Source organism: Mirounga angustirostris, unplaced genomic scaffold (genome assembly GCF_029215605.1).
Source record: "Mirounga angustirostris isolate CCGP_5_RB_7025 unplaced genomic scaffold, mMirAng1.0.hap1 SCAF_8, whole genome shotgun sequence".
Lineage (NCBI taxonomy): Eukaryota > Metazoa > Chordata > Mammalia > Carnivora > Phocidae > Mirounga > Mirounga angustirostris.
In genome coordinates, this window is record NW_026991716.1 from 1,078,227 (window position 1) to 1,090,313 (window position 12,087).

At 45.1% G+C, this 12,087-nt stretch overlaps 1 non-coding gene and 1 pseudogene across 2 annotated transcripts in view; one reads left to right on the top strand and one right to left on the bottom strand.

Moving 5' to 3' along the window:
- Positions 1–3,455, bottom strand: part of LOC123836857 (ubiquitin-like modifier-activating enzyme 1) — a 35,428-nt pseudogene extending 31,973 nt beyond the window's left edge. The window contains exon 1 of the transcript XR_010413752.1: positions 3,444–3,455. The product of XR_010413752.1 is annotated as a ubiquitin-like modifier-activating enzyme 1 (transcript). The remainder of the gene's footprint in view (positions 1–3,443) is intronic.
- On the top strand, positions 3,074–3,145 carry TRNAA-UGC (transfer RNA alanine (anticodon UGC)). The gene has a single exon. It is a non-coding gene; the product is annotated as a tRNA-Ala (tRNA).
- Positions 3,456–12,087: the final 8,632 nt, after the last annotated feature.

The following is a 12,087-nucleotide window of genomic DNA, read 5'->3' on the forward strand; positions in this document are numbered from 1 at the left end:
AGCACCTAAACAGATAATGTCTTCTGTAGCCAGAGCTGTCCTATGGAAATAGAATAAAGCCATAAATGAAAGCCACTTTTGTAATTTTACATTTTCCAGTAATCATATTAAAAAATAAACAAGTTATATTCATTTAAAATATATTTAAATAATTTGAGATGTCTAAAACATCATTCAATAATCAATCTTAAAATTATTAGTAATATATTTTACATTTTAAATATCGAATTAAGTCTTTGAGATTCCATGTATATTTTACACTTACAGCACATCTCAGTATTTCAAGTGTTTAATTCTCAGTGTGGCTACCAGCTACCCTTTTGGACAGTGATGGGTTAAACATATACTTTATATATTTGCAGATTTTCTGAATTGAGTATATGTGGCATGAGTGCATTCTGTCTCTAAATTTAGATGTTTAATGCCTCTGAATAATTCTGTATTAAATGAATCCATAGTCTGAAGATGGCTACAGACATTTAATTTTTTTTAAATTCCCATCTTGTTCATGGGGCAAACAGAAAAAGAAAGCATACCTTCTTATTATGAATTCCTGAGAATCCAATAGACAGATACCCAGTTTTCTCCAAGTGCAACACAACATTAAGACCAAGCAGTGTTTCTGCAAACTTTCCTAATATTGTAAAGCATCATAAACCTGATATTTTACAACATCAAACAGTCAAGATAATTGTCTTCATTATTTACACACACTCACACAAACACCCATCAGTTTTATGTCTGATACATCTCTAGTCCCTCTTTCTGTAAAACCTATCACCTAATGTGTATGGTTTTATTCTAAAAATTCCAAATGACCTATCTGATAAAGGGTTAGTATCCAAAATATATAAAGAACTTATATAACTCAACACTGAGAAACCAAATAATCCAATTAAAAATGGGCAGAAGACATGAACAGACATTTCTCCAAAGACATATAGATGGTCAACAGACACATGGAAAGATGCTCAACATCACTCATCATCAGGGAAATGCAAATCAAAACCACTATGAGATATCACCTCACACCTGTCAGAATGACTAAAATCAAAAACACAAGAAACGGCAGGTGTTGGCGAGGATGTGGAGAAAAAGGAATCCTCGTGCACTGTTGGTGGGAATGCAAACTGGCGCAGCCACTCTGGAAAACAGTATGGAGGTTCCTCAAAAAATAAAAAATAGAACTACCCTATGATCCAGTAATCACAGTACTGGATATTTACCCAAAGAATATGAAAACAGTACTTTGAAGGGATATATGCACCCTTACGTTTATTGCAGCGTATTTACAATAGCCAAATTATGGAAGCAGCCCAAGTGTCCAACAACAGATAAATGGATAAAGAAGATGTTGTATATATATATACCAATATATTCCACTGTATATGGAATATACATCAAAGTCATCAAAAAGAATGAAATCTTGCCATTTGCAACACCATGGATGGATCTGAGGGTATTATGCTAAGCAAAATAAGTCAGTCAGAGGAAGACAAATACCATATGATTTCACTCACATGTGAAATTTAAGAAATAAAACAAATGAACGTAGGGGAAAAAAGACAAACCAAATAGAGTCTTAACTACAGAGAACAAAGCAATGGTTTCCAGAGGGGAGGTGGGTGGGGGATGGGTAAAGTAGGTGATGGGGATTAAGAGAAGACACTTATGATGAGCACTGAGTAATACATGGAAGGGTTGAACACTATATTGTACCCCTGAAACTAATTTAACACTGTATATTAACCATAGTGGAATTAAAATAAAATAAAGAAAATAAGAAAATAAAGATTCCATAAGCCAAATGAAAGAAGAACAAATCTGCCAGACAAATCATATTCGTCCAATTTCAGAAATGACTCAATATTATTTATGAATATTTATGTATTATATATATATATATATAATATTGGTCATATATGGGGAAACCAGAATGAGAAAGAGTTAACCACTAGAAAGTGGTACCAGGAAATGGGTTTTCTCATAGTCTTCTCATGTAGTTCAAAGAACACAGTCTTAACCATGATAAATCTCAGGGTTCAAGAAATGTCCCAGAGTGAACTTTTTTTTTCTAATGACTATCACCAACAAGCACACTTTTCAGTCTTTATCTGCCCTCTCATATTTGGGTCTACTGATTACTCACAAATCCAAGGCCTGAAACCCAGGTAATTGCCTGAGTTGGTCATGTGACATCCTCACATACGTGCACCACATATGTGGATCTTGAATTTAATACAAGCAAGGCTAACTCGTCTTCTCCATCTTCCAACCTCCCCACACCACCCTGTTTCCAAAAGAATTTTTATAACCTCCTCTTTTCTGCATTTTCTTCTGGCTGGCCATTTCTAATGGCACAATATCTCAGATAGATAGATAGATAGATAGATAGATAGATAGATAGATAGATCGATCTTTTTCTCTAGTCCTTAAATCTTTGGTCTCACTCATATATTTCAACACTTCTCTCCATCCCTGAATGTTTCAGTCATGCCTTATGAACGCCTTTTGAAAAAGAGATTTTGGACTATTGGCAGGGTCTCCTACATTGCCTGGGTGCCTAGATTCAGAATGAAACGACCCTTTAAATGAAACGCTGAACGTATCACTCTAGGGTTTCCTTCTAGGGTCATGGCTTTTCTCTATCAAATTCAGTCCTTAACATTCCAATGGAGCAAACAACAAATATTATGACACTTTCTAGGCAGGAAAAAGCTGAATTTCAATGGTCTTGTGTCGCAGGTTAAGACATAGCTGCAGGAAATTAAAAGAGCTGAAAACCGGGACTTGACTGATTCCTTGCCAAGAATGGGAGAAGGAAACTGCAACTACGTTTTAAGGCCACAGTGGGAATTTCTCGGGTTATTATCTGACACGTTTCCAATCTTTTGCCTTCCACTTCAAGCTCTACACTCTGAAGAATCAGTCCCTTTCTCTAGCTCCTGAAGGTCTCCTGCCCAGGGGCTGCTGATGTCCCTTAACACTGAGCTACCATGATGCTCAAGGGGATCGAGGGCCTCAAAAAACAAATTTATCTCCAGATAAGCATTAGCAAAGAGCACTTTCAGAGGGGGGTGTAGCTCAGTGGTAGAGCGCATGCTTTGCATGTATGAGGCCCCGGGTTCGATCCCCGGCACCTCCAAGCTTTAATTTCCCTTTTTACTCCTTTCTGACCCTACATCACTCATTCAAAGCCATTTTTCAAAAAATACTGATTTAGCACTCATAACTTTTTTTCTTGCTCCATTCCTGCACATATGGAAAGAAAAAACATAACCTAACAGATTGCCTTGAATTCCCCTTCATCTCTTGCTGTGAACTTCCATATCACTTAAGGCAACTGGGACAGAAGACAAAGGGAAGGGGTCAGGGGAGAACGGGGTCCTATAACAGCATCTCTTGAACCCGAGCAAAGTCTTGCACATGAATGAGCGACTCACCTTGGTTCCCATTGCGTACTATTATTAAAGAGAGGGCAAGGCGATGAAGAAGAAACAGCATTGTCCACCTATATTTTCTTTAGTTCTTTTCGTTTTGGGGGCCAGAGACAAAAGGCGAGCAGCACAACCCCACTGGCTGTGGCGTCAGGATCCCCCCTGCATGGAGAGCGCCACCAACAGCTCAGCCCCACAACGGGTGCGGAACCCTGAGTCCTTGCGGAGGAGTGGGCCACAGGATGCTGGGTGTGGGAGAAAAGATTGTCGAAAGAAGTAAATACGGATCAACGCATTCTCAACTAGTACTCCATAATATTTTTCCTACATTTCTTCGCTCGTCCCATTTTCACCATTGTTTTAAATCTTTCAATAAAACACCTGCAAACCCCAGTTAACATCAAAGGAAGGCCCCCATGTGAAGAGGTAGGAAAGGTTTTTCTGTCACAAAGGAAAAGAGGTGCAAAGGGTGACGAGAGCGCAGGTGTGTTGGATGGCTTTGCGGGTGAAGGACAGCCACTTCCTCTGTCCCTTTGCAGCCGATCCTATCACATCAGCTTTGCATGACCAGCGGACTCCCAGGAATTTCTGCTCCACCGGGGGCACCTGCCTTAGTCTGTTCAGGCTGCCGTCACAGAATACCACAGCCTGGGTGGTTTAACAACAGAATTATCTCCTCACAGTTCTGGAGGCCGGAAGTCCGAGATCAAGGTGCCTGCAGGGTTGGTTTCTGGTGAGACCTTTCTACCTGGCTTGCAAGCGGCTGCCTTCTCTCCCTGTTTGTTGTAGCCCCACATCGCCTTTCCTTTGTGTGCATACTCCTGGTGTCTCTTCCTCTTCTTATAAGGAGGGCCCCACCCGTAGGACCTCATTTAACCTTTACTACTTCCCGAAAGGCCCTATCTTCAGATACAGTCACACTGGGGGCTGGGGCATCGACATATGTATTTGGGGGGGGGGGGGAGACACAGTTCAGTCCATAACAGCACCTTTTTTCAGAGAGAGAGAGACAGAGAGTATGAGCAGGGGAGGAGCAGAAGGATGCCAAGGGAGAGGGAGAGAGAATCTTAAGAATGCTGCATGCCCAGCATGGAGCTTGATGAGGGGCTTGATCTCATGACCCTGAGATCATGACCTGAGCCAAAATCAAGAGTCGGACACTTAACCGACTGAGCCACCCAGGTGCCCCTATAACAGCACCTTTTCAGAAATTCCAAAGCTTTGTGGTCTCAAAACTGCTGCTATCTGGGTACTTATTTCCTGTTGGATCAAAGTGTCTTTGGGAGGGAATGAAATCTGTTTCCAGTTCGTAACTCTCACCCGCCACCAGGCTGGGGTGTCCTTATTTCCAGATTCCCTTCTCCAGTGAAAATATCTACAGCAGGCCCTCTGGAGGGGGGCTGTCAGCTTCAGAAACCTGCTTAGGGGCTGACTGGTCACGTGCCCTGGGGCCACTTTTTTGTTACAGGACACATTTTTTGGAGGGAGATAATGTAGTCATGTCATGTATTTTTTCTTATCTGCTTGTTTTCTGTAGGTGTTTAAGCAAAGAGTGTGTGGGGTGTTAGGACACTAAAGTGGAGGGTTGGGTGGAATTAGAGGTCCAACCCAGAGCAATAGTTCAGGTCGCTTTGCAGGTCACACCCAAGACCCCTTGAGTTTTCTATGGATGAACTCAAACGGGCCCCAGGAGACTTCCTCTAACAAAATGCCTGGGGACCGATGAAGCTATCTGGGTCTCTCCAAGCCGCTACGGCAGAGAGCAACTGTCCTCTCCAGCCCTACTAATTTGTTCTCTCGTCTAGGCTCAAATTGCTAAAAACTATGAGTGAAGCGTAACGAAAACATCTCCTTAGGTAAAGTCAGGCTTGTGCTGCGCACAGAGACTTGCTGGCTCACAGGCCGCTCCTCCGTGTCCTGCAAGAAGTCCTGCTTCTCCGCTCCCTCTACCCTCCTCCCTCCGTCCCCTCCTGCCCTCGGCCTAAGCCGCTGCCTTCTCCGCGCGTAACTCTTACGGGGCCTCGTGTCCTGCGGTGGCCGCGGCTGAGCCGCTCTCCACGCTCGCGAGAATCGCCGCTGGGCGAGGCAGGAGCCCGCGGCAGGAGCCGGCTGACATGCTGAGACAAGCCGGACTCCCCGGGCTCGCGTATGCGAACGGAGGGCTAGAGGCCACCGCTCCCGTGGAGCGCCCACAGCCTGCCACCGAGCTGTTCAGACACCGCGGCTGCCTTCCTGAAAACCATCCCAAGTTAAACATGTTCGGTTGCCGCCTCACTTTCTGATTTTTCGGGTCTCGTATTCCCAGCTCAACACCCAACAAAACCCTCGCTGGGGTGCGGAAGCTCCCTTCCACCTGGAGCGCCTCTCCGGCCGCCAGCACGTGGGGATCCGAGGCGCGCGGCTCCCCGGCCGCACCGGGAACCGGGAACCGGGCTCCGCCGCGCGCGTTCTCTCCAGGGCGGCGCGGTGCCGCGAGGCGCCCTGCACGCCGCGACCTCCGGGGCCTGGCCGGGGCCCTCCTGCCCGCCGCGCCCGCGCCCCCGCCGCCCCGCGCCCGCCCCCGCGCCGTCGGAGCTCGCGAGACCCCGCGCGCCCGCCCCCGCGCGAGACCCCGCGCCCCCGCAGCTCGCGAGACCCCGCGCGCCCGCCCCCGCGCGAGACCCCGCGCCCCCGCAGCTCGCGAGACCCCGCGCACCCGCGCGCGCCCTCCGTCTGGCGCCTGCTCGCCCTGCGCCTCCGCTCTGCTCCCCGCCGCCCGCGCCGCGCTCCCGGTCCCCCCTCCCCACCGAGCCCGCCCGGGGCCAACGTCCTCGGCCGCTCAGCTCACCTGCCGCGGGGTCTCGAGGCCTCCGGCTGCCAAACCCGCCGGTTTCCAGAATCCCCGCGCGCGGCTGTTAAACGTCGTCGGTTCCTGGCTTACCCGGTCCCAGACGATTTCGGATTTCCTCCTAAAGTGTCGCACACTTTGGCTGAGGGCCGGAAGCGCCCGCCCTTTGCTCGGGGACCACCGGCTCTAACAGCCGAAGGCCATGCGCCCTGCGCTCCGCTCCAGCCCCGCCTCGCTCTCCGTGCGTCTCCGAGCCGAAGCCGGGGCCGGATCCGCCCGCGACCACGGCGCCGGGCCCGGGGATGGCCACGGTGGCGACAGCCGGGGACCCACTTACGGGTGTTCCAGGAGCGCCCGGGACGGTGGCTTCGGTTCTTTCCCACTCCCTCGCGGGACCAGCGCTCCAGCTCACGCGCGGTTTCGTATCCACGCGCCCCCGGGTGTGGTCCTGGCGGCCGGGCCCGCGCGTGAACTAAAGAGAGAAACGAAGCTTTTTATTTCGAGATTATTTCAAGCCTACGGAGAAGTTTGCAAGAGAGTACCAAGAATGACCCTACACAGCTTACCCAGACTTACCCACATTTGTTTTCCTCTTCCTCCGCCGTCGGAATGTGAACACACGCAAATGCTTGTTTTTCTAACTGATTTCAGAATAATTGCATGCTCTCATGTCTTCTCTCTCATAGTTCAGACGTGTTTCTTTTCCTTTTTAAAAAAGATTTTATTTATCTGACAGAGAGAGAGGGAACACAAGCAGGGGGAGTGGGAGAGGGAGAAGCAGTCTTCCCGCCGAGCAGGGAGCCCGATGAGGGGCTCGGTCCTACGACCCTGAGATCATGACCCGAGCTCAAGGAAGACGCTGAACGACTGCGCCACCCAGGCGCCCCAGACGTGTTTCTTAAGAGAGGACGTTCTCTTATAAACTGCAAAACAATTTTCAAGTTCTGAAAGTTTCACATTAATAGGGATACTATTATCTGATAATATCCAGTTCATATTCTAATTTCACCAATCATTCAGAAAAGTGTCTTTTGGAGTAACTTTTCGCCCAGTCCAGGACCCACTTCAGGATCATATATGGCATTTGGCTTTCTCTAATGTCCTTCAATCCGGAATGGTTTCTCGACCATTTGTCTTTCTTTGTCTTTCATGACATTGACAGGTTCTGAAGAATTCAAGCCAGTTGTTGAGTCCAATGTCCTTCAATTTGGGCTGATGTGTCATTTCTTTGTGATTGGATTGAGGTTATGCACTTTTGGCAAAAATATAAATGATGTTCTGTTCTCAGTGTGTCACATAGCATTTTTCATTTATTGGTGGTGTTAACTAAATGTAAAAGTTTCCCCTCATTAACTTAGTTTGTAATCTGTGGGGATATATTCGAGGCCATACAAGTACTTTATTCCTCACCAAAATTTTAACCATAGTTTTAAAATGGGTTGATAACTTTTCTTCAATCATTACCATGATGGGTGGCACACTGGTGATACTTTAAATCTATTCTTTTTTTTTTTTTAAGATTTTTTTTTAAAAGTCCCGACCTGGGGCTTGAACTTACAACCCTGAGATCAAGGGTCACATGCTCCACTGACTGAGCCAGCCAGGCGCCCCTTAATCTATTCTTTAAATGTATTCTTTCACATTTATGTTTTCTCTTTTTTAAATTGATATATAATTGACATATAAAATTATATTAGTTTCAGGTGTACAATATAATAATCTGTGCAAAATGATCATCAAGTAAGTTTAGTTAACATCCATCACCAAAACCCCCACAAAAGCAAAAACAAACGTCCATCACCACACATAGGTAAACGATTTTTTTCTTGTGATGAGAACGTCTAAGATCTACTCTCTTAGCAACTTTCATAGAAGCCATACAGTATTATTAATGGTAGGTCTTCTGAATTACATATAATAGGGCATAAGGGTGTTCCTATCTTGAGCACAATGTTTAAATCTTTGAAAGATTCTCTACTGAAGGCACACCATCCAGCTACCGTACTGGACATTCAATAAACAATGCTTATGGTGTTCACGAAGCAAACAGGAGAAAAGAACCCAACTCCTTAATGTGGATGTCCGTGAACCCAAGCGATATCCAGATTCTTCCAGGTGTAAAAACAAAGAAACGTCACTGGGCAATTCTGGAAACCTTCGCAATTGTGCTTCTGTGTGATCAAAAAGCGGAGTACATTTCTCTGCTGCCACCAGCATTTTTATGCACAGGCATATCATACTCACGCATCAGAACTTGAAGATCTTTGTGTTTGATGCTGTTCTAGATTCTTCTTCAGTGACGTCCGTCCGTTCTCTCTTTCCTATCCTATTCTGCCAGTTCTATGAGTCAACTAAGGGAAATTCTGCCAGACCAATCAGTTTCTGTCATTTTCATAACAGGTTCACAGGTATTTTTACGAATATAGGTAAGAGCTCACAGTCAGGCAAAGTAGGATGAGAAAGGGCGAACAGATATGAAAAACGTGGTGCCATAAAATGGAACTTCTCTTGGTCTTCGGAAGTTCCGAGGAACATAAGATTAACCAGTATAAAGACCAGGGCTCAAGGACAGTCTAGCTATGAACTCATTTCTTTATTTTCCACAAGTATCATTAATGAATTCCTGACCCCCAGTTTGAAAAGAAACTTGAGTTCTCACTGCCTTCACTCGTGCAAGCGTGAGCCTAAGACCCCTCACTAACCTGCCTCCAGACCAGCGCCCCTGAGTCTCCTCAGTGCTTAGGAGACAGAGCACGGTGTTCCACATGTGTCTCCCAGTCGACACATCCAAAACCAAACTCATCTTCATCCTCTTTTCTCTCCTCCCAGAAAGATTGATGGTTAGACCCTTTCCACTTCTCCTGTTTGCTAAGTAACCTTGCAGTTTCGTTTCTCCAAATTTTATTCTGTCTTCCTCACGGCCTGTTTACCTTCTGCCTCATTCTCACACTTTTCCCATTCCCTCTATCCTTCAGGCTGCTGTGCAGTTCAAGCCCTAAGAATTCGCCCTCTGGACTATTGACAGAGCTTGCTAAATTGCCTCTGTGCTTAGAGCAGAACGAAAAAGAGGTTTTAAACAATGCTGAGTGAATTGCTCAGGTTCTATTTTGACGCCAGTTTTCCCCAACAACTCCTGCCCTATTTCTGTGGGCCAACAGGCACACAAAGTGTCCTAGCTGGGGAAAAGCTGAATTTCAATATCCTTGTGTCTTAGGGGAAGGTATTTCTGGAGAAAATCAGAAAAGTCCTAAGAAGACTTGGGTCTTACCACCCATAAGAGAAGGCTGAAGCTTTAACGATTTAGCGGTTAGAATTGCAATGTAAAATGCAAGTAGCAATTACGTGTGTGTGCTTTCCTTCCATCCCAAGTCCTACACATTAAAGAATGACATCCCAGCCAGTCACTCCCTCCTCCAATTCTGGAGCTCTTCCTGTCCAAAGCAAGCTCAGATTCACCCCTTATGTTAACACTACTAACAAAACATGCAGAAATTGAGAGCTTCAGAAAACCAGATGTATCTTAAAGAGTGGGGCGGGGGTGTGTCAGAGTAGTTACCAAGTGTTACAATTGCCCATTTCTTACCCTCTGCATTTTCTTGACCAAACTCTAGTCAAGCTTTCCTCCTCCCTGCGGGCCTCTGGCTGTTTGCCCCTGAGCAGGAGGAGGCCTTGAAAAGTAGGCCTTGCCCCCCCCCCACCCCCCGCTGCCCCCATTGGCTTATCCTGGGAATCAGCCAACCTCCGCCCCACTGTCATTTCCTTACCTGCCCAACTTTCCCTTAAAAGTTCTTGCTAAAGCTTTGTCTACCCCTCCTTGCCTGTAAAAGAAAAGCCTTTTCTGTGTGATTTTTGGGACACTTACAGATTTCTGAGTTTGGAGCATTGTCCCTGTTTGTAATAATCCACCTCTGAATAAAGTCTCCCCTTATCTAGGTGCAGATCTCTTTGTGTTTGACAGTGGGAGAACGTGTGTTTTGCATGTTTGAGGCCCTCGGTACAATCCCTGTACCTTTTCTGCCGAAACCTGCTTCTCAAGGAACTCTGACTTATTCCTTCCAATGAGCTTTCTTATTCTCCTTTCTCTTCTTTTTTATTTCCCCTTCCTTTCCTCTTCCCTTATTTCCTTATCACACAGAAAATAAAAACATGACCTAGTGAGTTGCCTTTAATGCTTTCCAGTTTCTGTTTCTGTTCTGTAAGGCTCAGCATCAGTGGAGGTACCTGAGGCCTCAGGAGAGGGGAGGGAGGAAGGAGTGGACTTCTACAGGATCTGGGCATCATGTTTCTGCAGCAATTCTACAAATTCCTTGTCTACACCTAGATCCCAAAGGTTTCCTTCTATGTTCACTTTCTAAAAGTTGTGTAGGTTTACATCTATAACTATGATCCATTTGGAGTTAATTTTTTGTATAAGTTATGGGACTTAGGCTGAGATTATTTTAATTTTTATTTATTTATTACCGGTAGATGTCCAATTCTTCCAGTGCCAGTTGTTGAAAAGTATATTTTTTCCTCCACTGAATGACTTCTGCAACTTTGTCAAAAACCAGTTTGGAACATTTGTGTGGGCTTATTTATCTATTCTACTCTATTAATCTATGTCTATCTCCCCAATACTCACCAACCACATTCTTAATTATTGTAGTTACGTAATAGTTTAGAAATCAGGTTGGCTTATGTTTTCTCCTATATTGTTATTTTTTAAAGATGGTTTTAGCTATTCTAATTCCTTTGAATTTCCATATAAATTTAAAAACAATCTTGTCTATATCTACAAAAAATTTTGCTGGGATTTTGATAGGTATTTAGGTAAATCTATGTATCAATTTGGGGAGGGGCACCTGGGTAGCTCAGTGGGTTAAGCATCTGACTCTTGATTTTGGCTCAGGCCATGATCTCAGGGTCATGAGATCAAGCCCTGCCTGGGGCTCTGTGGTCAGTGGGGAGTCGGCTTCTCTCCTTCTCCCTCTGTCCTTTCCTCCCTCTCAAATAAATCAGTGAACATTTTTTTAAAACTTTATATTAATTTGGGGAGAACTGACATCCTTACCATGCTGAATCTTGCAAACCATGAATGCAGTATGTCTCTCTGTTTACTCAAGCTCCCTTGACTCCTTTCAACATCACTGCGTAGTGTCCGCATCCAAGTCCTGTACGTGTTTTGTTAGATTTACCTTTTTTTTGTCAGGGATTATATTTTTCCAGTCTTAGAAATATCGGACATGCATCACTGCATAGGTTTAAGGCACAGAGCTTGGTGGTTTGATTCACATGTATTGTGAAATAATTACCACAGTAGGTCCCACTAACATTCACCTTTTCATATGGATACAGTAAAAAGAAAAGAAAGAAAAAAGGAAAACTTTTCTCCTGTGATGAGAATTCAAAGGATTTACTTTACTGGTATCGCATATTTAGTTTTACTGTCCACATGTTCATTGCCAGTATGTAGAAATACAACTTATTTTTGTATGTTTTTGTATTATCCTGTGACCTTGTTGAATTAAAATTTTTAATTCTGGGGCTCCTGGGTGGGTCATTTGGTTAAGTGTCTGCTTTTGGCTCAGGTCATGATCCCGGGGTCCTGGGATTGAGCCCCACATCAGGCTCCCTGCTGTGCGGGGAGCCTGCTTCTCCCTCTCCCGCTCCCCCTGCTTGTGTTCCCTCTCTCGCTGTGTCTCTCGCTGTCAAATAAATAAATAAAAGCTTAAAAAATTTTTCTTTTAGTTCTAAGAGGGTTTTTTTCCCCCTCATAGATTCCTTGGGTTTTCTATGTGGATGATTATGTCATTTTCCCTGAGCTCAGTTTAATTTTTTTTCCTT